This window comes from Desmodus rotundus, chromosome 12, assembly GCF_022682495.2.
Source record: "Desmodus rotundus isolate HL8 chromosome 12, HLdesRot8A.1, whole genome shotgun sequence".
Classification (NCBI taxonomy): Eukaryota; Metazoa; Chordata; class Mammalia; order Chiroptera; family Phyllostomidae; genus Desmodus; species Desmodus rotundus.
This window is the reverse complement of record NC_071398.1, coordinates 78,977,812-79,004,387: the sequence shown is the minus strand read 5'-3', so window position 1 is coordinate 79,004,387 and position 26,576 is coordinate 78,977,812. Positions and strand designations below refer to the sequence as shown.

At 37.7% G+C, this 26,576-nt stretch overlaps 1 protein-coding gene and 1 pseudogene across 4 annotated transcripts in view; one reads left to right on the top strand and one right to left on the bottom strand.

The window, feature by feature from the left end:
* The window catches only part of ASH1L (ASH1 like histone lysine methyltransferase), a 215,150-nt gene that overhangs the window by 60,759 nt on the left and 127,815 nt on the right, over positions 1–26,576 (bottom strand). The gene's annotated exons all lie outside the window — the stretch shown is intronic.
* LOC139440418 (NADP-dependent malic enzyme pseudogene) lies at positions 212–1,904 on the top strand (annotated as a pseudogene).

Sequence of the window (26,576 nt, the reverse complement as noted above, 5' to 3'; positions counted from 1 at the left end):
AGGATAAGGGCTCAATCCCACAAGACTATCCCCACTCTACTTCAGATACCAATCACAAGTAGTATGTCCCCAGGTTACCCATAACATATGCCGAATTTGGCTAAAAATCAGTGGTTCCTATGATCCTCTCCCTCAAGTTTGATTAATTGCTAGGGTAGCTCACAAAACTCAAGGGAAACACTCACTTATGTTTACCAGTTTATTAAAGGATATGATAAGAATACAGATCAACAACCAGATTGAAGAGATGTGTAAAGCAAGGTACAAGGGAAGAGGAGTGGAGCTTCCACACCTTCTCTGGGTATGTCATTCTCCCCATACTTCTAACTGTTCACCAACCTGGAAGCTCTTTGAACCCTGGATTATTGGGATTTTATGAAGGCTTCCTCACGTAGGAATGACTGATTATTAACTCCATTTTCCAGGCCCTCTCCTCTTTGGAGGATGGGGAGTGGGGTTGAAAATTCCGAGCTTCTAATCAGGGCTTGATCTTTCTGGTGACCAGCCCCCACCCAGGATCCCAAAGTCACCTCATCAAAACAAAAGGTGCGCCTAGTATTCTTACCACTTAGGAATTTCTAAGAATTTTAGGAGTCCTGTGTCAGAAATGGGCTCAAAGACAAATATTAGAACAAGAGAACTCTGGCCAGATCCTGTCACCTCACCTTATACCCACCACAGGGCCTGAAGCCCCCATGCCGCCACCACACCCATCACCATGTCTAAGACATGTGAAGCAGAACCTCCACTTTAACAAGAACTTGGCTTTTAACCTGGAGGAGAGGCAACAATGGAGTATTCATGGATTGTTGTTATCAGTCAGGGTACCCCCCAGGTTCTTAGGGTAATTAAAAATTGTGAGCATCTGAATTCTGACTTTGACAGGTATCCTCTCTTAATGGATCTTCAAAATAAAAATGAGAAACTCTTGTATAGAGTACTAATGTCTGACATTGAGATATTCATGCCTAGTGTTTATACTCCCACTGTGGGTCTGGCTTGACAGCTATATAGTTTAACATTTCAGAAGCCAAGAGGACTCTTTATCAGTGTACATGATGAAGGGCATATTGCTTCAATATGCAGTAAACATTACATCATGCAGTAAAAGTGGCCATGAAGTAAAAACAGTTTTAACTGCATGGCCAGAAGGTATCAATCATCAAGGGTACTGTGGTGACCAATAGAGAGCATATTCTTGGCTTGGGAGACCTTGGCTGTAATGGAATGGGCATCCCTGTGGGTAAGCTGGCTTTATATATAGCTTGAGGAGGGATGAATCCTCAAGAATGTCTGTCACTCTGGATGCAAAAAGATAAAACGAGTAGTTAAAGATCCATTGTACACTTGATAACGGCAGAGAAAAGTGAGAGGTCCTGCATATGGTTTTTTGGATGAATTCATGGAGGTAGTTTATTCCAAGTATGGCATGAATTGTTATTCAGTTTGAGGACTTCACCAATATAAATGCATTTTGTCTTCTCAACAAGTATCAAAACCAGTACCGCACATTCAGCGATGTTACTCAAGGAACAGCATCTGTTGTAGTTGTAGGTGTCCTTGCAATAACAACGAACAAACTGTCTGATCAATAATACTATTTCACGGAGCTGGTGAGGCTGCCTCAGGGATTGTACACCTGACTGATATGGCCATGAAAAAACAAAATTTACCAAAGGAGAAAGCTATAAAAATGATATGGTTGGTTGACTCAAAAGAATTGATAATTAAGAAGAATTTGCTCATGAACATGAAGAAATAAATCACCTAAAAGATACTGGTTAAAAAATGAAATAAAACCAGCCCTGGCTGATGTGGCTCAGTGGATTAAGCACCAGCCTGCAAACCAAGGGGTTGCCAGTTTGATTCTATGTCAGGGCACATGCCTGGGTTGCAAGCCAGATCCCCAGTTTGGGGTGTGTAAGAGGTAACTCATGATTCTCTCACACACTGATGTTTCTCTCTCTCTCACCCCCTTCCCTCTCTTCTCTTCTCTCTAAAACTAAATAAAATATTTTAAAAATTAAATACATATAATCTTTAAAAAAAGAAAGATGCAGTAACTAAAATAAAAAGCTCAGGGATAGATTCAACAGACAGACCCTATATTATGTCCAAGATAACAACTCCACGAAGTTGCTTCCGGTGTTACGGTGTGTGGCTTGAGGTGTATCATAGATAAGTTTTTTTTTTAACTACTACTGAGATTACAGCTTGGAAGACAGATGGCTTTATTCTCCTTTGAACACCATTAGAGATATTTCTCTGTAAGTCAAAGAAAAGATTGTGAAAGATGCATACCAAGAAAAGACAGCCACAATTTATCCTGAACCCCAAAACAAGGAAGCATCTGCTCTCAGATGTAAAGCACTGATTATGACCAGATTCTTATTGTTATTCTTGGCTCAAAAATACAGAGCAAACTTGACCAGTAGCAATAATAGCTAACATTTTTACCTCCATTAATGAGATCTTCAAGTCTCATAATGTTTAAAAAGTGGAATCTTTTGTAATGATTTCTAATATGTTAGATTGATTGAGATAAGTTTACTTTAAGAACCTAAAAATTTATGGAAGGATATTACTTTTGGGCAAACATCACAGTAGACAATTTTGCTTCATTTACTTTCTTGTTACTTATGGTTTCCATTATATTTTGTCCAAGTTCTCTTTAAAAGCTATTGTACCTGCTACTGCGAAACTCATCATTTTTATATAGAGAACTAAGGGGAAGACCAAAATTAGCAATACATTGATACAATTAAAATTAAAAAAATAAAGAGATGCTCCTAGCATTCTTGTCACTTAGAACACTTTAGGAACTCTGTGTGAGGAACTAGTGGCAGAAAGCAATACTATGTATATTTTCTATTATCTCATAGTTCCTAAAATTTTTATGACCATGTAGTTAATTATGGAGGCTCAATAATATATATTCCTGGATAAACCAAATTGGAAACCATAAAGAATGTCATTTCATTTTGTATGACAATATCATTAATATGGAAAAGAAGTACACTACACAAAAGTAAATGGTAGCTATAAAATCCTCTTAGGAAACTGGGCTGCAATCTGTTCTCTGGCTTTAAAATCCCAGAATAAAGGGAGTAAGTAATGTCACTTCTTAGCAGATCAGGAACACCGACAAAGCTGGGGAGTTTAGAGAAAGGGGATTCCAACACAGTTATAGGTGTTCCATGTCAAAGTTGTTGGAGGTAAGTTGGAAGGCTTTTGGTTCCTGATGTTCATAGGTGAATTGATAAAGGCAATAATATACTTTTGACACATAAAAGTTAGTTAAAACTTTTATAAATGTTTCCAAGCAAAAGCTGATTCTGAGGCCTTTGTTCTAGTTGTAGTAATAAAATACAAGACCTCTGGGTATTCATTAATACTGTATATTAAATATACATAAACAAAACTGGTCAAATAAACATCCAATTTAATGATATTGAATCAGAAAATCACTAAAAAATTTATGGAGTAAAATCTCCACCTTAGAGGTAAAGGGAACTACAAAGAGGGACTGTCAAAATAAAACTTGACACCTAGCATGGCAGCCATTATGGGTAAATTAGTGACTCCCTAATGATTCTGTCCCTAATTTTTGCAATGCTATTATCCAAAGGGATATGATGTTATAATCTTTGTGAATATAATCATGTGAGAAAACTACTGTTTTTCCCACCTAGAACAGACATATGTAAACTTGGTATTCTTGTGTGTGTGTGTGTGTGTGTGTGTGTGTGTGTTTGTTTCACTGAAATTCACTTATTATTATCTTTAAAAGTGTGAACTTGCTTGTAAAACTTCTTCTGGAATTATATATATATATGTATATGTATGTATTTTTTGTCTCTAGTCTATTTTTAAAAAATAAACTTTATTAAGCTTATGTTCATTTTTATTGTTAGTTGATTACAGAAATGACTCATAAGTTCTAATTACTCAGAAATTAGCTAGACACTGTTTATAGTAAGTGGGTGGGAACAATTTGGGAATAACCCACAGATTAGAACATGTACTAAAATTTCAAGTCACTTTGGTGACAAAAGCAGTTTCCCAAGTGTAGTTGAAATTAAAAATGCAAATGAAATCCTATTCCTAGTAACCTGTACTTATTTTCAGCTAATAGACAGCCACTAAAATCATGACAATTCTACAATCTTTGTTGTTAGCTAAAGGCAAAAATGGAAAAACATTACAACACAAAACAAAATCAAGCAGAGAGACATTTCAAAGAAAAGTCTTTAAAGACCTAAGAGTTCAAAAGAAACACTTGTCATAATACCATTCATTTACAAACCTTGCTACCTATGTTAATAGTCCTTAAGATATAAAAACTATGAAATAAGAGACAATGAATGATATGTTATAGGAGTAGTGAAAGAAAAAATTAGTATGTAAATCAAAAAAATACATTTTTATTTAAAGTGAGCATTCCACATAAAATAGGAATCAAATGTTCCAGAAAAGCTGACCATTTCTATAATCAAATGGTATTTAAGTTCCTTAAAGACAGAGTATAGTGGCAAAAAATATAAATGTTGCAAACAATCATTGCCCACATTCAAACATTAACTAAGCCTGTTACTAGCTATGTAACCCTGGACAAATTACTTAACTGCCTTAAGCTTTAGCTTTTTAATAATAGTACTTAGTGACTTCTGGCCAAGATGTAGGCGTAGGTAGATGCACTTTGCCTCCTCATATAACCAAAAGAAAGATAACAACAAATTTAAAAACAAAAACAACCAGAACTGCCAGAAAATCGAACTGTATGGAAGTCTGACAACCAAGGAGTTAAAGAAGAAACATTCATCCAGACGGTTAGGAGGGGCACAGGTGGGCAGCTGGGGCAGAGAGGACGTGCAGCAAGGAGGCAGCTGGAGGACCAGGCAATCCCACATTTGTGTGCAGATAAACTAGCAGGAACAACTGGGGAGCTAGACAGACCGCACAACCCAGGGTTCTGGAGCAGGGACATAAAACCTCAAAACCTCTGGCTGTTAAAACCTGTGGAGGTTGTGAGGTCAGAAGAAACTCCCAGCCTCACAAGAATTTGTTCTAGGTTCTAGAATCTACACAAACCCACCCACTCTGAATCAGCACCAGAAGGCCCAATTTGCCTGTGGGTAGTGGGGGGAAGTAACTGAAACCCAGCCTAAAGCTGAGCAAACTACATTGTTCCCTCTCTGACTCTTACCCCACAGACAGTACCACAACTCAGGGACATGGGTTGCCCTGCCCTGGTAAATACCTCAGGCTCTGCCCTTTATATAACCTAACAGGCATGCTGAGACAAAGAAATATGGCCCAAGTGAAAGAACAGATCAAAGCTCCAACGAGAGAACTGAGGGATGAAAAGACAGCCAACCTATTAGATGCAGAGTCCAAAACACTGATACTCACAGAAATGGTTGAGTATGGTTGCAAAATAGAGGAAAAAGTGAAGGCTATACAAAATGAAGTAAAAATATAAAGGGAACCAAGAGTGAAAGGAAGGAAACCAGGACTCAAATCAACAATTTGGACAAGAAGGAAGAAACAAACATTCAACCAGAACAGAACGAAGAAACAAGAATTCAAAAAAATGAGGAGAAGCTGCAGAATCTCTGGGACATCTTTAAATGTTTCAACATCTGAATCATAGGGGTGCCAGAAGAAGAAGAAGACCAACAAATTGAAAACTTATTTGAACAAATAATGAAGGAGAATTTCCCCAACTGGCTAGGAAATAGACTTCCAGGAAGTCCAGGAAACTCAGAGAATCCCAAAGAAGTTGGACTCAAGGAGGAACACACCAAGGTACATTGTAATTATGTTAGTCAAGATTAAAGATAAGGAGAGAATCTTAAAAGCAGAAAGAGGAAAGAAGAGCCATTACCTACAAAGGAGTTCCCAAGAGACTATCAGATGATTTCTCAAAAGAAACTTTACAGGTGAGAAGGGGTTGGCAAGAAGTATTCAAAGTCATGAAAGGCAAGGACTTACATCCAAGATTACTTTATCCAGCAAAGCTATTCTTTAAAATGGAAAGGCAGATAAAGTGCTTCTCAGATAAGGCCAAGTTGAAGGAGTTCATCATCACCAAGCCCTTATTATATGAAATGTTAAAGGGACTTATCTAAGAAAAAGATGATCAAATATATGAACAGTAAAATGGCAACAAACAGAACTATCAACAACTGAACCTAAAAAAAAAAAAAGGGAAAAACTAAGCAAACAACTAAAACAGGAACAGAACCACAGAAATGGAGATCACATGGACGGTTATTAGCGGGGAGGGGGAGAATAGGGGAAAAGGTACAGGGAATGAGAAGCATAAATGGTAGGTACAAAATAGGGGAGGTTAAGAATAGTATGGGAAGTGAAGAAGCCAAAGAACTCATATGCATGACCTATGGGCATGAAATAAGGAGAGATGAATGCTATTGGGAGAGGGGGGTGCAGGGTAGAGGGAAATAAAGGGGAGAAAAAACTGGGACAACTGTTAATAGCATAATCAATAAAATATATTAATAATCACTGGAAGAAAACGAGGCTAAATTTGTTGTGACTTTAAAACCAGCACATGGGGAAACATTTCTAATAATGACTCAAAATCCAGAAAGCATGATGAAATTACGCATCTTAGTTTGTATGACAAAAACTATCACCATTAGCAAAGTCCAGAGACACATAACAGAAACCATTAGGACACAGGTGGTAAACACAAGGCCCGAGGGCCAAATTTGGCCCAGCACCTTGTTTCTGCCTAGCAGTAGCGCTGACCTCCCTTCCCCTAGTTAAGGAGTAGTTACATTTATACAGTCCTAAAATCACATTCCACCCTTTGAAGGCAACTGTGAGGCTGATGTGGCCCACAGTGAAAATGAGTTTGACACTCCTGCATTAAGACTACTGAATCTTATTCTTAATTAAATTAGTCTTATTAGTCTATTATTGGGTCCAGCTAGGTTGCAGGATACAAGATATACAAGATCAATATAAAAAATAGAATTTCTGTGTATTAGCAATAAATATCCAAATATAAATTTACAAATTCTGTTTAAAATGGAATCAAAAGAATAAAATGCTTAGGAATATGGTTAAGAAAAGAAGTGAAAGAGTTGTATACTGGAAACTAAAAATCATTATTAAAAGAAAATTTTAAAAAATAACTTGAAAAACATTGTATATTCATGAATCAGAATACTTAATATTATCAACATGATAAAACTGCCCAAATTGATCTATACATTTTTTTTGTTTCAAAATCCCAACTGGCTTTTTTGCATAAATCAACAAGCTGATCTGAAAATCCATATGGATATAGCAAAGAACCCCAAATTAGCCAAAGTTGGAAAAATCTAGAATATCCCAAGTTAGAGTTATATTCCCTGATTTTAAATTTACTACAAAGTTATATTGTTAAACACAGTACACACTATAACACTATAGTGTGTTATATACACTATTACACAGTACACACTTTAACACTATAAACACAATACACACAGTCAATAACAACAGATATGTGGCCAATAAGCACAAAGACAAATGACAAATTGACAAAATATATTTGCAACTTAAAGCACAGATAAGGGCAAATCTCCTTAACATATCAGAAACTCTTAAAAATGTAAGATGATCCCTGGCTGGTGTGGCTCAGTGGATTGAGTGCTGGCCAGCAAAACATAATTTGGCATTATTTACAAAGCTACATATACACTTACTATTTAACCCAGTAATTTCACTTTGAGGAACTTACCCAGAAATTGTATCTTCAACATATCAAACAACATATGAGAAGGGTTATTCATTGGGCATAATCTATAATAGCAAATATTACAAAAAACTGAAATACCCTTCCCATAGAAGGCTGGTTGGATAAACTATGATAAATCTATATATAGGCATACTGTGGAGATACTGCGGGTTCAGTTCCAGATCACTGCAATAAAGCAAGTATTCCAATAAAGCAAACTGTAATCTTTTTGCTGGTGGAGGATCTTGCCTTCAATATATTATTGAAAAAAAAAAAAAAAAAGCCACATCTGCGAAGTGCCAGAAAACAAGGTATGCCTATACTGAGATATCATACAATTGCAAAAAAGAAAACGTGGATGTATACAAATTTTTATAGCAGCATTAATGATAGCCAAAATTGGAGATAAGCCAAGTGTCCATCAATTGATGAATGTATAAAGACAATGTAGTATGTGGTATATCCGCAATGGAGATTTGGCCAATTATAAAAAAGAATGATACATGCTATCTTATGTATGAACACTGGAAACAATAAGCAAAGAGAAATAAATCAGTCACAAAGGACTATATATTATATAATTCCATATATAAAATGTCCAGAATAGGTAAATCTATAGATATAAGAAACAGATAAATGGTGGCTTAGGTCTGAAGGGGTAGAGTGGGGTTTGGTAAAGAAATTAGTAGATGATCACTACAGGATGAAGGGTTTCTTTTCTGGATAATGTAATGTTCTAAAACTGGTTGGTGACAAACGTTCAAATCTGTGAACACATTAAAAGTCATTGAACTGTATGCTTGAAATAGATAAGATGTGTGGTATATGAATTATTTTTCAATAAAAGCTTAGGTTTTCCCTGAGCTCAGAGACCTGAAGAAGCAAGTACCCACTGAAGTTTGCAAATCTAGGAAAATGAATATAAGCTTGGAATGGAACTGAAAGCCTCAGATAAGATCAAAGGCCTGGTTGATACCTTGATTCTCCAGTCTTGTGAGACAGAGAGCAGAAATGCCTAGACTCTTGAAATTCCATGGAATCTGAGATAATAAATGAGTGATATTTTAAGCCACTAAGATTGTGGTGATTTGTTACACAGTAATAGATAATTAATGCATGCATGTGCATACATATATAAGGTGGGGCAAGAGTAGGTTTACAGTTGCTCATATGGAAAATAATAGAATCAATAAATAATAACACAAGAATAAACTCTGTGCACTGGCTGGTGTGGCTCAGTTGGTCGGAGAATTGTTCCGTAAACTACCATATTTTTCAGATGATTAGATGCACCTAGGCTTTAAGAGGAGGAAAATAGGAAAAAAAGAAAACAAAAACAGAAACAAAAACAAAAAACCCCTCTTCCCACGAGCCAGGTACGCTATACATTCGGACTATAAGAGGCATCCCCCCACAGTTTGTGGGGGGATGCCTCTTATAGTCCAAAAAATACAGTAAAAAGACACAGGTCTGATTCCCATTCAGGGCACATACCTAGGTTTTGGGTCTGGTCCCCAGTCTGGGCACATATGAGAGGCAAACCAACTGATGTTTCACTGTCGCATGGATGTTTCTTTCCCTCTTTCTCTCCCTCTCCCTTCCTCTGTCTCTAAAAATCAGTAAGCATGTCCTCAGGTGAGGATTTAAAAAAAGAAGAAACTGTGTTCTGCGTATTTACAACTGTAAACCTACTTTTGCCCAACCCTGTATATACTTATTTATAGGGCCTAAAAGTAATGAAACCACAGTAACAATGACATCCTACCAGCAAACAACATATGAAATACCCAGATTTTGATTTCTAAATAATAGTCTCCATTAAAAGAAACCAAAGTTTCTTGGGTAAAATAATTGATTCCAGATCTAAAGAACAAGGTAAAACTGATAAAAAAAACAAGTAAATAAAAGCAAAACCAAAAAACCCAGGGTGAATGACACCTTCCTGTGGCAGAAAGCAGGGGAGTCCTTAAAGATGAATGAGGTCATGTCTAAAGGAAACAAGACTCAGCTTAAAGGGAGTCTTGTGGAAAATCAGGGAAATTTGAGCACTTCTTCACAAAATGATGGTAATGGATTATATTACAATTTTTTGAATGCCTGAGTCCCTTTGATATTCAAAACAGAGAGTGAAAAGGGAAAGTGAAGGCCCACCTTCACAGGAAAATATCAGCTAATAAATATTGAAGAAATGACAGAATTAGAAAATTACCAGTTTGAAACTAACAATGAAATCATTAACTTAGGCAAGAATCATAACTGATTCTAAAATATTAGATAAAAAAGACTGGAGAATAGGCCACAGCCTCAAAAAGAACCCCATAATTTACTTACCAATTACAATACGAAAAATATGTCTTTACAGAGAAAAGATTTGATAGACACTACTTTAACCAAGTGATCAAACATGGCATGATCAACACTGGAACAGTAAGTGGGATGCTATAAGAAGTGTAAAGTTTCAAAAATGTTATATTCCTACTAAGATTATTTAACCTCAATCTAATTAAGAAGAAATCATCAGAAAAATACAGAATGTAGCCTGGCTGGTGTAGCTCACTGGATCGAGCACAGGCCTGCAAACCAAAGGGTCACGGTTCTATTCCCAGTCAGGACACATGACGGGGTTGTGGGCCAGATCCCCAGCAAGGGGTGCCTGAGAGGCAACCACACACTGATGATTCTCTCCCTTTCTTTCTCCTTCCCTTCCCCTAATAAATAAAACCTTAAAAAAAAAAATACAGAATGTAGTACAAGACAACTAGCCTGAATTCCTCAAAAAGGAGCAATCTCATAAACAAAAGATGAAACGTATTCTAGATTAAAACAACAGACATAGCAATCACATGTAATACATGTATCTGTTTGGATCCTAAAGTAAGGCAAAACAAAATAAACTATAAAAGACAATTTAGGACAATAGAGAAAATATAAACATGGGCTTTATATTATACTATACGATATTATTGAAATACTACTTACTTTCTTAGGTATAATAATGGTATTGGGATTAGGTAAAAGAGCAGCCTAGTTCTTAGATGAAAATTGCTGAAATAACTTAGGGGTGAATGCATGCATGTTGGGAACTGCCCTGCCTGGTTTCAGAAGCTGTAACCTCCCATGGCTAAGGCTGAGTGAGAGACCTTGGGACCCTAAGCCACTGAGGAGATGAAGCTTATCTCCCTGGCAGGAGCACTGCTTCTGCCCACTTTACTTCACCCTGCTTGGCCCCCAGTGCATGATCGGTTAGCCAATGACAGGTGAGATTCCTCAAGAGAGGAATGACCTAAGACAGGCACGATCATGAGGGGGCCCTCCGGGAAGGACTTCGGGGGCTATGGAGAAAGGGGGTGATGGACCCTCACCCTTTGGCTTTGACATAGGCTGAGTCCGCATTCTGTCTGCAAGAAGTCTCCTAATCTCTTGGCTGCCTTACTTCCCCTGCTCAACCCAAACCTGAAACAATGCCGGAGGTGGGTGCAGCCCTGTGCTGGATAGGTCGGGTTCCCTGGGGAGATCAGGCCTAAGAAAGAATGCATAAAATCCTGTGAAACCTGCTTTGCTAATACCCTCAATTTAAATAAGGGTCCAAGTGTGAAATGAGCTTGTTTCCCCAAAGTTTTACGGCCCTTTAGCCATCTGACCCTGACTCTACATAAGCCCTCATAGTTCTCTGAATGTTATCTATTGTTTGATCATTGCTGCCTGACAATGATTGACTGATGGGCTTAATCTGAGAATGTGGGTCTTTGGTTGCTTGCTTATTATAATAATGCTCTGTGTACTTTGATGCATTTGCAAATTACTTTCCCAGGGTCATGTGAGAGACCAGCAAGCTTTGTGGGATATAACCGGTCCTGACCCAAAACAAGGAGATAAAATATAAGAGACCATTCTGCGTGGGGTGGGCCCAGCTCCCACTTGGGAAAGGCCAGTGGAAAGCGAGGTCTGGCACACAGGACCCACACCCACGGATAGGTTCTTCCTTGGGGAATCAGGCCTGCATTGTACCTAGGCTGCTTTGAGACTTGCTTTTTGCTAAAACTCCCTCACCCTGAATTGAGGCAGCAAAGGTTTACTGCATATCTTTAAAGTAACTCCTAAAATGTATGCTAAACCTTCCAAGGACAAGTGTAACCAGTTCAACCACTTTTCCCTTTACATTTGCAAATATCCTTCCTTTTTGATGTATTTAGCAACAACCTCTCCTTTGTTTTCTGTAAAAGGTAACCACCTAAAGGGAACCTGTGCATAGTAAATGAGGACCACCCTCAATGTAATGTGCCCAGAAAAGAAAGAAAAGCCTGTCAAGGCAGGGGTCAGGGTGCTCTCCCCTTGAGACAGTGGCCGTGCCATCCCTTTTACTCCACAGGTCTTGGTAGTCCGTGTGAATTTGTCTTGTAGTATGCCTTTGCATACCAGATTTATTTCTCCAGGCCTTAAGGGAGGTGAATTAGATAATTTCTAAGATACGTTCAAGTTAGAAATGCTAATACTGTATTCTTACGAAAAAAGTGACTATGAATCTATAAGAAGTATTTTTAAAAAGTATTTCAGTTCCCAATATGTAGTTTACAATAATAGTATTCCTGTGGCAGCGATGATGACGTCATTAATTTCTCTACTTTATTAAGACATGTTAATTCCCAATTGCCATCACAAAACTCTATTTTTCCATCTTTTCCCTGAATTATAGCATTTACAGTTTGAGACACAGTTCCTGAGAAAGGGCCTAGAAATCTCTATTTTTAATAAGATCCCTTGCTGGTCCTTATGTTAACACTGGGAAAACATTAGATACCTTTGTATGTAAGGATTTTCATAGTTTAAAATTCCATCTATTTTTATCTCTAACAACTAAATCTTCTTGGGGAGAATGATCTTGCCCCTGCTGCTGTGCCATTCTGTGAGGGACCTTGGGCAAAGCCAGGTAACTTTATAGTATGAAATCAGTTCTCATTAAGTAGGTTTTAAAAAACTTACAAACTTTTCTTTATTGGCAACTATTTTATCTTGTTTTACCTTTAGGGATAGTTAAGGACCAGTAAAAAACTAAACTAGGGTGCAAGGGGACAGACATTTCACAGGCCCTGATAAATTCCTTTTTATTTTAAAATGTTCCATTCAGAAAATCCTTCTAGGATAATATAAGAATATTATTCAGTCAACTCCCATCTATTAACACCAAAAAAATCATAGTTTTTGAGTTAGGCTATACCATTTTCCAGTCTAAATAACATATTAAAGGGATACCTTAGAAGTTGAGGTAATGGCTCTTCCTGCAAAGTTGGGACATACACCATTTTAATACTTTAATTGTGGTAAAATATATATAACATAAAACTTACTATTTTAACAATTTTTAAGTGTATAGTTCAGCAGATTTAAGTACAGTGGTACATCAGTACTCATCGTTAATTTGTTCCGGACCCTGTGACAACTGCCAAAACCGACAAGAACCAAACAAGCCTTGAGTGATGAAGCATTTTCTCTTGCAGGGTAATGTCGAGACACATACAAGTTCTAGCAAGTGTAACAAGTTCCAAGCATTCACCGAGAGCTAAACATTTTTTCTCATCAAAATACGACGAGTACAGGGTTTGCTGAGTTCTGAGGCAGACGAATACTGAGGTGTGACTGTACATTCACACTGTTGTACAACCATCACTGCCATCTTTCTAGAGAACATGATTCTTGCAAAAATTAAACTCTGTGCTCATGAAACAATTAACTACCACTAGTCCTTGGCAACCACCAACCACCATTCCATCTCTAGGAATCTGACTATTCTAAGTACATCATATAAGTGGAATAAAACAGTATTTGTCTTTTTGTGATGGGATCACTTCACTTAGCATAATGGTTTTCAAGGTTCATCCATATTTTAGGAGCTATCCAAATTTCCTTCCTTTTTGAGGTGGAATAATATTCCATTGTATATATGAAATATAACTTTTGAAGTATCTTAAATCTTGTTCTTATTAAAGTATATTAACTTTTGTTTTCTATTATGCCTATCAAGCCTGTATTAAAGAATAGCAATCAGAAGCTTCAGGTCAACATAGTGAAGTAGGCAAATATGGTACCATTGCCCTCGCAGGATCACATCACAATTACACTAAAGTACAGGACCATCAACATTCAGAAATGTCTGAAATCTCGTTGAACAAAAGTGCTATAACTAAGGATATACACAAGCCAAGTCAAAATTGGTAAAAGGGTCAGAGAACTGAACTGCGCTAGTCCCACACACGTGAAGATTAAAAATCAGAAAATCTCAGCTGCAGAGATCACTCTTAAAGAGTGAGAGGTACTAACCCCACACCAGATACCCCAGAAACCCACAGTTACAGGGCCAGGAAGACAAGTGCCTATACTCCTGGCTCTAAAAGCCAGCAGGGATTGTGGCTTAGGGACTGAGTGAGACAGAAGGCTTCTGGATTTCCAGGTACTTTACTGCAGACTAATTCATTTGCTCTCAGCTCCAGCACGGGGTAGCAGCTGGAAAATCAATAGGGACATATAGGGAGGACCTGAATTGTCAGGCTTCAGGGTGAGGCCTGGAGGGGCAGCTCTCTTCCAGACAAAAGTGCTGGCAGAAATGTTCCTTTGTGAGCCTTCCCTGCACTCAGCCTGCAGGTATCACATCTGACTCCCCATCAATCTGCCTAACAGTTTGATATGCCCTGGTGATTCTAAAACCCTACATGACCCAAATTGCAGGCCCACCCAAGGAGCTTCCAGTGAGTTTTCCATACAAATGGATTGTCTTGGCTCTTACTGGGGACTTTTCTAAAATCTCTCAATGGTTCACAAATCCCAGACAACGGCATCTGGCCTCAGAATGCCCTGTACCTCTTGCTCAACAGCCCCAAGCCCAGCACTAGTGGCAGCTAGCCTCAATTGGCAGCTGAAAATCCTCAAGGCACCTCCAAGCCCAGCAAAAGTAGCAAGCATTGGCAAATCACTTTGTAGCTCATATCAAGTAGCCCCAGGCAGGGGACAGTTAGCAGGTGACACTGTACTGCATCTCATGGAAGGCCCCACAGCCAGTGCACCCAGTAACCATCTTTAGACCAATTTGGACCTAACACTCAACAGTTAAGACTTGGCAGGCATCAGAACCCTGCTGAAGCAAGTTCTGCTTCATGGGGTCGGCCCCCTGCACAGCAGCTCCTCTGCTGTAGTCAAGGCCAGTACTGACAGCTTATAGGTCTGGCAGGACAATCCCTTCCATTGGTGTGCCAACAATAATAAGTCTCATCTACAACAATACAGTCCACACAGCCCACAAAGGGGTTACATGTGGAGCACCCAGCTCAGGTGACCAGGGAGGCTGTGCCACTGGGCCATACAGGCCACCTAATACATAAGGCCACTCTACCAAGTCTGGGAGTCAAAGCAGATGGACCTAATGCACACAAGGAGTCAGCTCAAATAGGGAAACAAAGAAACAAGTCCCAAATGAAAGAACAAGAGAACACTACAGAAAAAGAATTTAATAGAAACAAGCTAGCTAACATAAACAGAGTTCAAAAGAATTGTTATAAGGATGCTCAAGGAACTTAGTGAGAACTTCAACAGCATAAAAAGAGACACAGAAACCATAAATAGAGTCAGTCAGAAAGATGGCATCATAGGTCAACAAAGCTATCTACTCACACAACCACATCAAAATTACAGCTAAACTACAGAACAACCATCATTCAAAACCATCAAAAATTGAGCTGAATGGAAGTCCTACAACTATGGAATTACAGAAGAAAGTACATTGAGATTAGTAGAAGGGGCAGAGATGTGGAATAGGATGGGCCCATAACCCATGTGTGGTATATAAAAATAGGGAGGTATATCTCAGGAGGGAGGGGTCCCATCCCCACACCAGGACCCCTAGCCCAGGGTTCCAGTGCTAGGAAGATAAGCCCCCATAACTTTTGGCTGTAAAATCTAGCGGGAATAAGTTTCTGTGGAAGACAGAAACTTTTGGAATGCCAGGCAGTTCCTGTTAAAAGGGCTTGTGCACAGATTTACTCGGACTCATTCCCTCTGAGCACCAGCGCTTGGGCGGCAGATTAAAAGGCATGAGAGACATATAGGGAGGGACTGAATTGTCTGTCATCAGAGAGAGCCACAGGGTAGCTTTCTCCCAGACAGAAGTGCTGGCAGAGGCTATTGTTTCTTTACTGAGCCCTTCCCACACAGAGCCACAAGTACCAGTAGGTGGACGTCATATCTGAGATTCCATCTATCTGGCTGGCCCATGCTGTTTCCGCCATCCAAGTGATTCCCTGAGGCTCTGTCCCACCCAACTTTCAGGCCCATCCAAACTGTTCCCAGTGGCTTTTTCATACCGATGGCTTGTCTTAGCCAATGTATCAGATTTTCCTAAATTGTCTAAAACAAGGAGCATCTGGCTTCAACGAGTCCTGTACCTCTCACTAAGTTGCCCCAGGCCTAGAACTAGTAACAGCCTGCCTTGCTTCACAGCTTGGTCCTGACTGGGCACCTCTAAGCCTAGTACAAGTAGCAGCCATCTGCAGATGACTTTGGAGATTATGCTTTGTGACCCCATACAGAACACAGGTGGTGGGTGATCTTGGACATTTCAACAATAATCATGGTGGATGATATTGGACGTTTCAACAGTAATCAAGGCTCAACTACAACAGGAAAGTGTACATAGCCCACACTGTGAGTACACCTTGAGTACCCAGCAGGACACCTATTATATTAGGCCACTATATCAAGTCTGGGAGATGTAACAGCTTTACCTAATACACAGAAACAAACACCCAGAGGCTGCCAAAATGAGGAGACAAAGAAACATGGCCCAAATGAAAGAACAGAACAAAATTACAGAAAAAGAACTAAAAAAAATGGAGGCAAGCAATCTACTAGATGCAGAGTTCAAAACATGGGTTATAAGGATGCTCAAGGAACTTAGGACCTCAACAGCATGAAATAGATCCAGTCAGATACAAAATATATAGTAACTGAAATAAAGAAGAATTTACAGGGAATTAACAGTAGGGTGGATGAGACTGAGAATCAAATCAGCAATCTGGAAAAAACCACCCAATCAGAACAGGTAAAAGAAAAAGAATGAAAAGAAGATGGTGTAAAGAGACTCTGGGACAACTTCACGTATCTCAACATTTGTATCACGGGCATGCCAGAAGGAGAAGAGAGAAAGAAATGGAGACGTATTTGAAAAAGTAACAACAGAAAACTTCCCTAAATTATGAAGGAAATAGACATACAAGTCTAGGAAGCACAGAGATTCCCAAACAAGATGAACCCAAAGAGGTCCACAACAAGATATCTCATAATTAAAATGCCAAAGGTTAAGGACAAAGAGAGAATCTTGAAAGCAGCAAGAGAAAAGCAGTGGGTAACCTACAAGGGGCCTCCCATAAGACTGTCGGCCGATTTCTCAACACAAACTTTGCAGGCCAGAAGGACTAGAACAAAATATTTAAAGTGATTTAAAACAAGGATCTACAATCAAGATTCCTCTACCCAGGAAAGCTATCATTCAGAATTGAAGGACAGGTAAAGGCCTTCCCAGACAAGGAAAAACTAAAGGAGTTCCTCAACACTAAACCAGTATTACAATAAATGTTAAAGAGTCTTCTTTAAGAAGAAGAAAACAAAAGATCAAAAATATGAATAATACAATGGCAACAGATACGTATCTATCCACAATTACTTTAAATGCAAATGGATCAGATGCTCCAATGAAAAGACACAGGGTAGCTGAATGGGTAACAAAACAAAACCCTTAACATATGCTGTCTACAAGAGACTCACTTCAGATCGAAAGACACACACACACAGACTCAAAGAAATGAAAAAATACATCTCATGAAACTGGAAAAAAAAAGTTGGGTTAGCAATGCTTATACTAGACAGACTTTAAAACAAAGGCTATAAAACAAGAGAATAAAGGAATCAGCTATTCCACTTGAAAGTATTTATGCAAAAAAACTCCCCCACAACCCCCCAAAAAGCCAAAACACTAAATTGAGAAGACATATACATCTGTTTATGGCAGCATTATTTTACTTTTTATCCTTACCTGAGGACATGCTTATTGATTTTAGAGAGTGGGAAGGGGAGGGAGAAAAAGGGAGAGAAACACTGATGTGAGACAGAAACATCGATCAACTGTCTCTCATATATACCTAGACTGGGAACTGAACCTACAACCTAGGCATTTGCCCTGCTCAGGAATCAAATCTGTTACCTGTCAGCTTATGAGACAATGCTCCAACCAACTGAGCCATCTTGCCCAGGCTCCTTGCAGAATTATTTACGACAGCCAAGACACAGAGCAACTTAAGTGTCCATCAAAACATGAAAGGATAAAGAAGCGGTGCATACATACTCATACAATGGAATATGACTGGGCCATAAAAACGAACGAAATCTTGCCATTTGCAACAAAATGAATAGACCTAGAAGGTATTATAGGGCTGAGTGAAATGAGTCGGTTAGAGAAGTACAAATGCCATATGATTTCAACTTGTACGTAGGATCTATTTTTATTATTTATTTAAAAATTTTTTATTTATTGATTTTTGGAGAGAGGGAAGGAGAAAGAAAGTAAAAGAGAAAGACAGAGAAAAGCATCAATCTGTTGTTCCACTTATTTATGCATTCATTGTTTGCTTTCTTGTATGTGCCCTGACCAGGATCGAACCTTGGAATATTGGGATGACCCTGTAAACAATGGAGCTACCTGACCAGGGCTTTGTATGTGAAATCTAAAAAGCAAAATAAACCAACAAGCAGAACAGAATCTGACCATAAATACAGAAAACATTTTGACAGTTGCCAGATGGAACAGGAGTTGGGGGAAATGGGTGAAAAAGGGGAAGGAATTAGGAAGTACGAATTGGTAGTTACCAAATAGTCATGGGCATATAAAGTATAACATAAAGAATATAGTCAACAATACTGTAGTAAGTAGTATGGTGTCAGATGGGTACTAGATTTATTTGGGTGATAACTTCATTAGCTATATAAATGTCTAATCACTGGGTTATACACCAGAAACTCATTTAATAACATATGTCAATTGTAACTGAAAATTAAAAAATATTTAAAATATTTTAAAAAGAACAGTCAAGTCAGAGTAGTTGCTAAAAAAAGTCACGTTGCACCTGTCTGTGTCGGCCTGAGAACCGAAAGGTAGCCAGTTCCATTCCTGGTCAGGGTACAGTCCTGGGTAGCAGGTCAGGTCCCCAGTTGGGGCTTGAGAAAGGTAACCAATCAATGTTTCTATCACGCAGCAATGTTTCCCTTTCTCTCTCCCTTCCCCTCCCTCTAAAATAAATAAATTATTCAAAAAAGTCTCTTTATCATCACTAGAGGGGGCTAGAGCAACATAGCTGCTGCCTATTTAATGCCAGCTAGAAATACGTTTTTCTTAGCTAGAAAACTGGACATAGCTAAGCCTCTATAAAAAACGGAACAGAATGTAAATGTGATTATATACTCCCTCCAACCCTTCCCCATTACTAAGTGGCAGACTGAGCTTTCATAATTGATGGTTTATATTCCTGACAACATAAACAGTGATGGTCTAATATGTTCTATTTCACATTAGGAGTCAAATCACATGCTCAATCTTATTTGCTCCTTTTATAAAAATAAGCAATTTATGAATGTGGTTGTTGTTGACAACTAAATCTATCATTTACAATTATTAAAAATGATTTTTTTCCAGGAGAAAAGATAAGAGGCAAGAGGCTCTTATAGTTTAACCATGGTGGTGGCTGCAAAGATAGAAAATAGCATTTAAAAGACATTAATTATAAATGTATGTTTTCAAAGAAAGATATAATTTGTAACATCAATAACATAAAAGAGGAGGTATGTAGATTTACAGAAGTAGTCTTTGTGATTGAAGTTGGTATCAATTCAACTTATATAGTTATATCTGTAGGAAGTTATATGTAATCTCCATAACTACAAAGAAAATAGCTATATAATATATACAATAGGAAATGATAAGGTAATCAAAACATGTCACTACAAAATAACGAAGCACAAAAGACAGCAGTAATGGAGGAAATGAGGAACAAAAAGTTCTAAAAAATAGAAAACAAGTAACAAAATGGCAAGTGTAAGTCTTTCCTTATTGATAATTACTTTAAATGTAAATGTCAAACTCTCCAATCAAAAGGCAGAAAGGAGAAAAAGAGATAAAAAATATGATTCAACTATACTGTTTACAAAAGATTTACTAAAGATCCAAAGACAAAACAGGTTTTCTTCGGTTACTATCCATGCAAATAGTAACCAAAAGAGAGGTAGTGAGGTTATACTAGTATCAGACAAAGAGACTTTGTCAAAAATGTTACAAGAGGCAAAGAACAACCTCAAATATTGAGAAGTATCCATTCTCCAAGAAGCTATAACAATTATAAACATATTCACCAAACAGAACCCCTATAATACATGAAGGAAACAGTGACAGAATCCAAGGGAGAAAGAGACAGTAGTACAGTAATAGTTGGAAACCACACTGTTCTGATTTCAATAATGGTTTAGAACAACCACACAAAAGATCAATAAGGATTTGAAGATTATAAACCAATTAGACTGAAAAGAAAGATAAAAAACACAATCTCAAAACAGCAGATTACATAGTTTAGTGAAGTGCACATGGAAAATTCTCCAGGATAGACCATATATTAGGCCATAAAACAAGTTTTAATGAATTTAAAAGTACTGAAATCATACATAAAATCATTTTTTGTCACAAAAGACTGAAATCAGACATGAATAACAGGGAAAAGTGGAAAATTCACAAATGTGTGGAAAACAACATACTCTCAAACAACTGGTCAAATAAGAAATCACAACAGATATTCAAAAATTCCTAGAAATGAATGAAAATGAAATCACAACAAAATAGTACCAAGACGGAAATTTAGAAGTAAAAACATATGCATTAAAAAAGAAAAAATCTCAAATCAATAACTTAACTACACAATAAGTAGTCAATGGTACATTCACTGTGGAAAAGTTTGGTGTTTCTTTAAAAAGTTAAACATAAAATTACCATATGATCTAGCAATTCCACCAGTCCCAAGTATATATACAAAAGATTGAAAACAGGGACTTGAATAGATACATGTATGCCCATGTTCAATGCAGCATTATTCACAATAGCCAAAACATAGAAACAATTCAAGTGTCATAAATAATAAACAGATAAAGAAAATGTGGTATATACACACAATGGAATATTGCCCAGCCATAAAGAGGAATGAAATTCTGATACATGCTACAATATGAATGAACACTGAAGGTGTTAAAATGAAATAATCTAGACAAAAAAGCACAAATGTTGTATGATTCCACTTACATACGATACCTAGAATAGGCAAATTAATAGACACTGAAAGTACATTTGACATAATTAAGAGCTAAGGAGTGGGGAGTTACTGCTTTATGTTTACAGAGTTTATGTCTGGGGTAATGAAAAATTTTGGAAATGGTGATAATGGTTGCAAAACTGTGGTACATTTATACAATGGAATACTATGCAGCAGAATGAAAGGAGTTAATTCCTACCTCTTGTGACAACATAGATGGAACTGGAGGCTATTACGCTAAGCAAAATAATCCAGTTGGTGAAAGACAAAAACCATATGATCTCACTTATAAGAGGAATCTAATGAACAAAATAAACTAATGAGCAAAACAGAACCAGAGGCATGGAAACATGGAACAAACTGATAGCTGTGAGAGGGGAGGGTAGAGGTGGAGACTGACTGAAAGAAGGTGGAGGGATTAATCAAACATATATGAAGGACCCATGGACATGGACAAAAGTGAGGGGACTGATTATGGAAGTAGGGGGCAGGCTAGGTGGAGGGGGGCAAAGGGGAAGAAAGTGGGACAACTGTTATAGCATGAAAAATAAAAATAAAAAATAAACCTGCTATTCAGCCTAGCATAAAAAAATTATGAAAATAATGCCACTGAATTGTACACTTCAAAATGTTGAAAATGGCAAATCTTATGTTATACATATTTTACCAGAATTAAAAAAAGTTAATGTAATATACCAAGAACCATTGATTGTCCTGGCCGAGTAGCTCAGTTGGTTAGAACATCGTCCCAATATACCAAGGTTGCAAGTTTGATCCCCAGTCAGGGCACATACAAGAAGTAATATACATGGAATGGGTGGAACAACAAAATCGATGTTTCTCTCTCCCCTCTTCCTCTCTTTCTCCCCTCTTCCTCCCTCTCTCTAAAAAATCAATAATAAAAAAAAAGGAACCACTGACTTGTCTACTTGAAATAATTATATGGTATGTGAATTACATCTCAAAACTGTTTTCTTTAAAAAAAAGGAGGATAGGAAACATCCCTTGGCATTGAGATGCAGAAGAAACAACTAAGATTTACTCTGAGTACCTACTGTATGCCAGTTGGGTAGCAGTGGAGAAACTAGAGTTCATACTTTAAAAATAAAACAATTCAGTTTGCTATGATGAAAAAGTTCTAGAGATTAATAGTGATGATGCTTCCTATTGAATAATGCACTTAAAATGTTTAAAATGGTAAATTTTATGTCATGCACGGGCAGCCATGTGGCACACCTGGAACTAATATAATGTTGTATGTCAATTATACCTCAAAAGAAACCTCCTAAAAATGATTAAAATAATACTTTATTTGGGCTATTTTAATTTTCTTAACTGAAATAACAATCAGATAAACTGAATTTTTAACCTGGTTTAGCTAAAAATAATCTGTGTGACTTTAGCAAGACATATAACCTTTTAATAGCTTCAGCTATCCCATCTTTCAAATGAAGAATTAGGTCTGGCATAAATGAGGGAGGTTGTGTACAGGCAGGCAGAGTTTTCTGCTCAATTTTGCTGTGAACCTACAACTGCGATAAAAAGTAAAGTTTATTAAATAAATAAAAATGCAAATCTACTTTACACAGGGACAGTGTGATGTTCAGCATCCATCCAGCCCACAATCCTACATTCTAATTAGATTTAGCACCCAGAATACTCCTAAAGCAATCCAAAGGAAAATAAACCATATTGTGGTATTTAATCCTACCTAAACCATTAGATTCTGTAAAATGAAATTTTAATCCACTACCCTATGAACCTCAATCTCTGAAAAGTAGCATGATTCAGTGGTAAAACAATGGTTGTGGGACCTCCAAGTGCTCAAGATTCCAGTACTGATTTTAATATCAAATTCTGTAAACTTAGGTAATTTCCTAAACCTTTCTGTGTCAGTTTCTTAAGAAGTAGACAGTAATCACATACTTTACCATTCCCAACAGATTTAATATAAAAGTATTCTGAAAATTTAAATAATATCTTAAATGTAAGATGGTACCATGTTATTATTTCCAGCGATACATCTTTTGAGGAAATGTGAGCAAATCAAAAATTAGGTATTCTGTATAAATAATTTAAAGTACACCTATACTATTCTATAAGTGTTAAAACTTCAGTTATCCCATTTTCTGCAATAGATTTACTCAAAACTAGCCTATATCAAATTAAATGTAAGAGTTTCTTACTTTATAAAACTTAAGTCATTTTGTATATTAAGCTTAATTTTTATGATTCCCCGAGAAACTAAGCAATTTACCCAAAATGTTATAGCAGTGGTGAAAAAATGTAGAACCAAAGGCTCCTGTCAAAGTAGTGTTAATTTTTCTATATTATCTTGTTTCACCATAATATATACCCTAAGTCTGAAGTTCATTCTAAAACTCATCTGATATATGTATGATCTTTCATATTCTTTTAAACTCCTCTTATTTTTTAAGAAAAAATATTTTAAAATGAGGTTTTTAGAGCGAGGGGGGAAGGAGAGAGACAGAGAAACACTGATTGGTTGCCTCTCATACATGCCTTGACTGGGGATTGATCCCATAACCTAGGTTTGTGCCCTAAATGGGTATCAAACCCAGGACCATTTGGTGTATAGGACGACACTTCAACCAACTGAGACACTCAGCCAGGGTTCTTTTAAACTGATTTTAGATAAAATAAATTTATACTCCAAAAATAATAAAGCACCCTTCTAATTTCAAGCAGTAAGGACAAATATAAATTAAGTGAAAACCCCACTTCTTCATTCCAAATCCTATTATCCACACTTCCCTCCCTTGTCCACAATAAAATCCCCAGAATACACAAATAGAATTAAAATTCCTAACCTACTGATTCTGAGACAGAGAAATTAGTCTGGATTATCTCGTTGGCCCAATGTAATCAGTAGAAGAGGTATGTGAAAGAGGCTGAGTAAAAAACAAAGTGAAAACAGAACTAAGGTGGAAGTGATACAATGTGAAGACTCAAATTGTCACTGCTGCTTTTGAAGACAGAGGTGCCCCAAGCCAAGGAATGTGGGTAGCCTATTGAAAATGGAAAGAAAAGTAAAAGGATTCTACCTAGAGACTCCAGAAGGAATGAACACTTGTCCAAACCTTGATTTTAGCCTGGAGAGGCTGACTCATCTGACTTGTGACCTCAGGAACTATAAGATAATACATTTGTGCTGCTTTAAGCAACTTAAGTAATTTGCTACAGGAGGTATAGAAAACTAATACACAGGGGCTTCTGGCCAAGAGGAACGTGTAGGCAGACACACTGTGCCTACTTGCACAACCAAAAAAAGGACAACAACAACTTTAAAAACAAAAAACAAGCACAAATGACAGAAAATCAAACTGTACGGAAGTCCGACAACCAAGGAGATAAAGAAGAAACATTCATCCAGACTCACAGGAGGGGCGGACAAGGGCAGCTGGACGGAGAGGACTCCCAGTAAGGTGGCGGCTGGTGAAGCAGGTGGTCCTACATTCTCATGAGGATAAACCGGGAGAAATAACTGGGGAGCGAAACAGACCTTGCAACCCAGGGCTCCAGTGCCAGGAAATAAAGCCTCAAAACTTCTGATTGAAAAAACTTGTGAGGGTTGAGGTGGCAGGAGAAACTCCCAGCCTCGCAGGAGACTTTGTTGGAGAGACCCACAGGTCTCTCCTAGAGAATAAACCTAGAACATACAAAACCAACCCACCTGGGAACCAGCACCAAAAGGGTCCACTGTGCTTGTGGGTAGCGGGGGAAGTGACTTAAAGCCCACTGAGAACTGACCAGGCGGCATTGTTCCCTCTCGGACCCCTCCCCCACATATAGCGCAAAAAACGCACAGAGGTGGCTTTGCCCCACCCTGGTGAATACCTAAGGCTCCACATCTCACTATGTAACAGGCAAAGCTCTAGAAAAAATACAACTAAGCGATGAAGAGATAGCCAAACTATCAGATGGATAGTTTAAATCACTGGTAATCAGGATGCTCACAGAAATGGTTGAGTATGGTTGCAAAATAGAGGAAACAGTGAAGGCTATGAACAGTGAAATAAAGGAAAATGCACAGGGAACCAACAGTGAAGGGAAGGAAACCGCGAGTAAAATCAACGGTTTGGAGCACAAGGAAGAAATAAACAGTCAACCAGAACAGAATAAAGAAACAAGAATTCAAAAAAATGAGGAGAGGCTGCGGAACGAACATTAGGGACAACTTCAAACATTCCAACATCTGAATCATAGGGGTGCCAAAAGGAGAAGAGGAAGAGCAAGAAATTGAAAACTTATTTGAAAAAATAATGAAGGAGAACTTCCCCAATCTGGCTAAGGAAAAAGACTTCCAGGAAGGCCAGGAAGTTCAGAGAGTCCCAAAGAAATTGGACCCAAGCAAGCACACAGCAAGGCACATCATAATTACATTACCCAAGATTAAAGAGAAGGAGAGAATCTTAAAAGCTGCAAGAGGAAAGGAGACAGTTACCTACAAAGGAGTTCCCATTAGACTATCAGTTGACTTCAGAATAAACCTCACAGGTCACAAGGGGCTGGAAAGAAGTATTCCAAGTCATGAAAGGCAAGGACCTACATCCAAGATTACTCTATCCAGCAAAGCTATCATTTAGAATGGAAAGGCAGATAAAGTGCTTCCCAGATTAGGTCAAGTTGAAGGAGTTCATCACCACCAAGCTCTTGTTATATGAAATGTTAAAAGGACTTACCTAAGAAAAAGTACAGGATCAAAAATATGAACAGTAAAATGACAACAAATTCAAAACTATAAACAACTGAACATAAAAACAAAAACAAAAACAAACTAAGGAAGTTACTAGAGCAGGAACACAATGACAGAAATGGAGATCACATGGAGGGTTATCAGTGAGGGAGGGGTAGAAAGGGGGAAAAGGTACAGGGAATAAGTAGCATAAATAGTAGGTAGAAAATAGACAGGGGGAGGTTAAGAATAGCATAGGAAATGTAGAAACCAAAGAACTTATATGTATGACCCATGGACATAAACTAAAGGGGAGGAATGCTGGTGGGAGGGGGTATGCAGGGTGGAGGGGGAATGAAAGGGGAGAAAATGGGACAACTGTAATAGCATAATCAATAAAATATATTAAAAAAAGAAAAAAACTAATACATAGGTTATTTTCTTACAATACTTTGATGACTATATTAGTAGATTTTATTTTGGTGCCTATATAAATGTATGTTAATAATAGAGGTTTTCTTAAACCTAGGAGTACTAGCTGTACCACTTTTATCTGTAGCTTAGCTAATGATATCATCATTAACACAGGAATACAAAATTTAAAACTTCAATCATCACTGACTCTAGCTCTGTCCTTTATTCCATACCATCCAATCAATCTTTTAATTCCTTTCAATTTTGTCAAGCAATGGCAAGAGTTCATGCTTTCTAACATCCAGTAACTACTATCACCTCAGTTCATGAC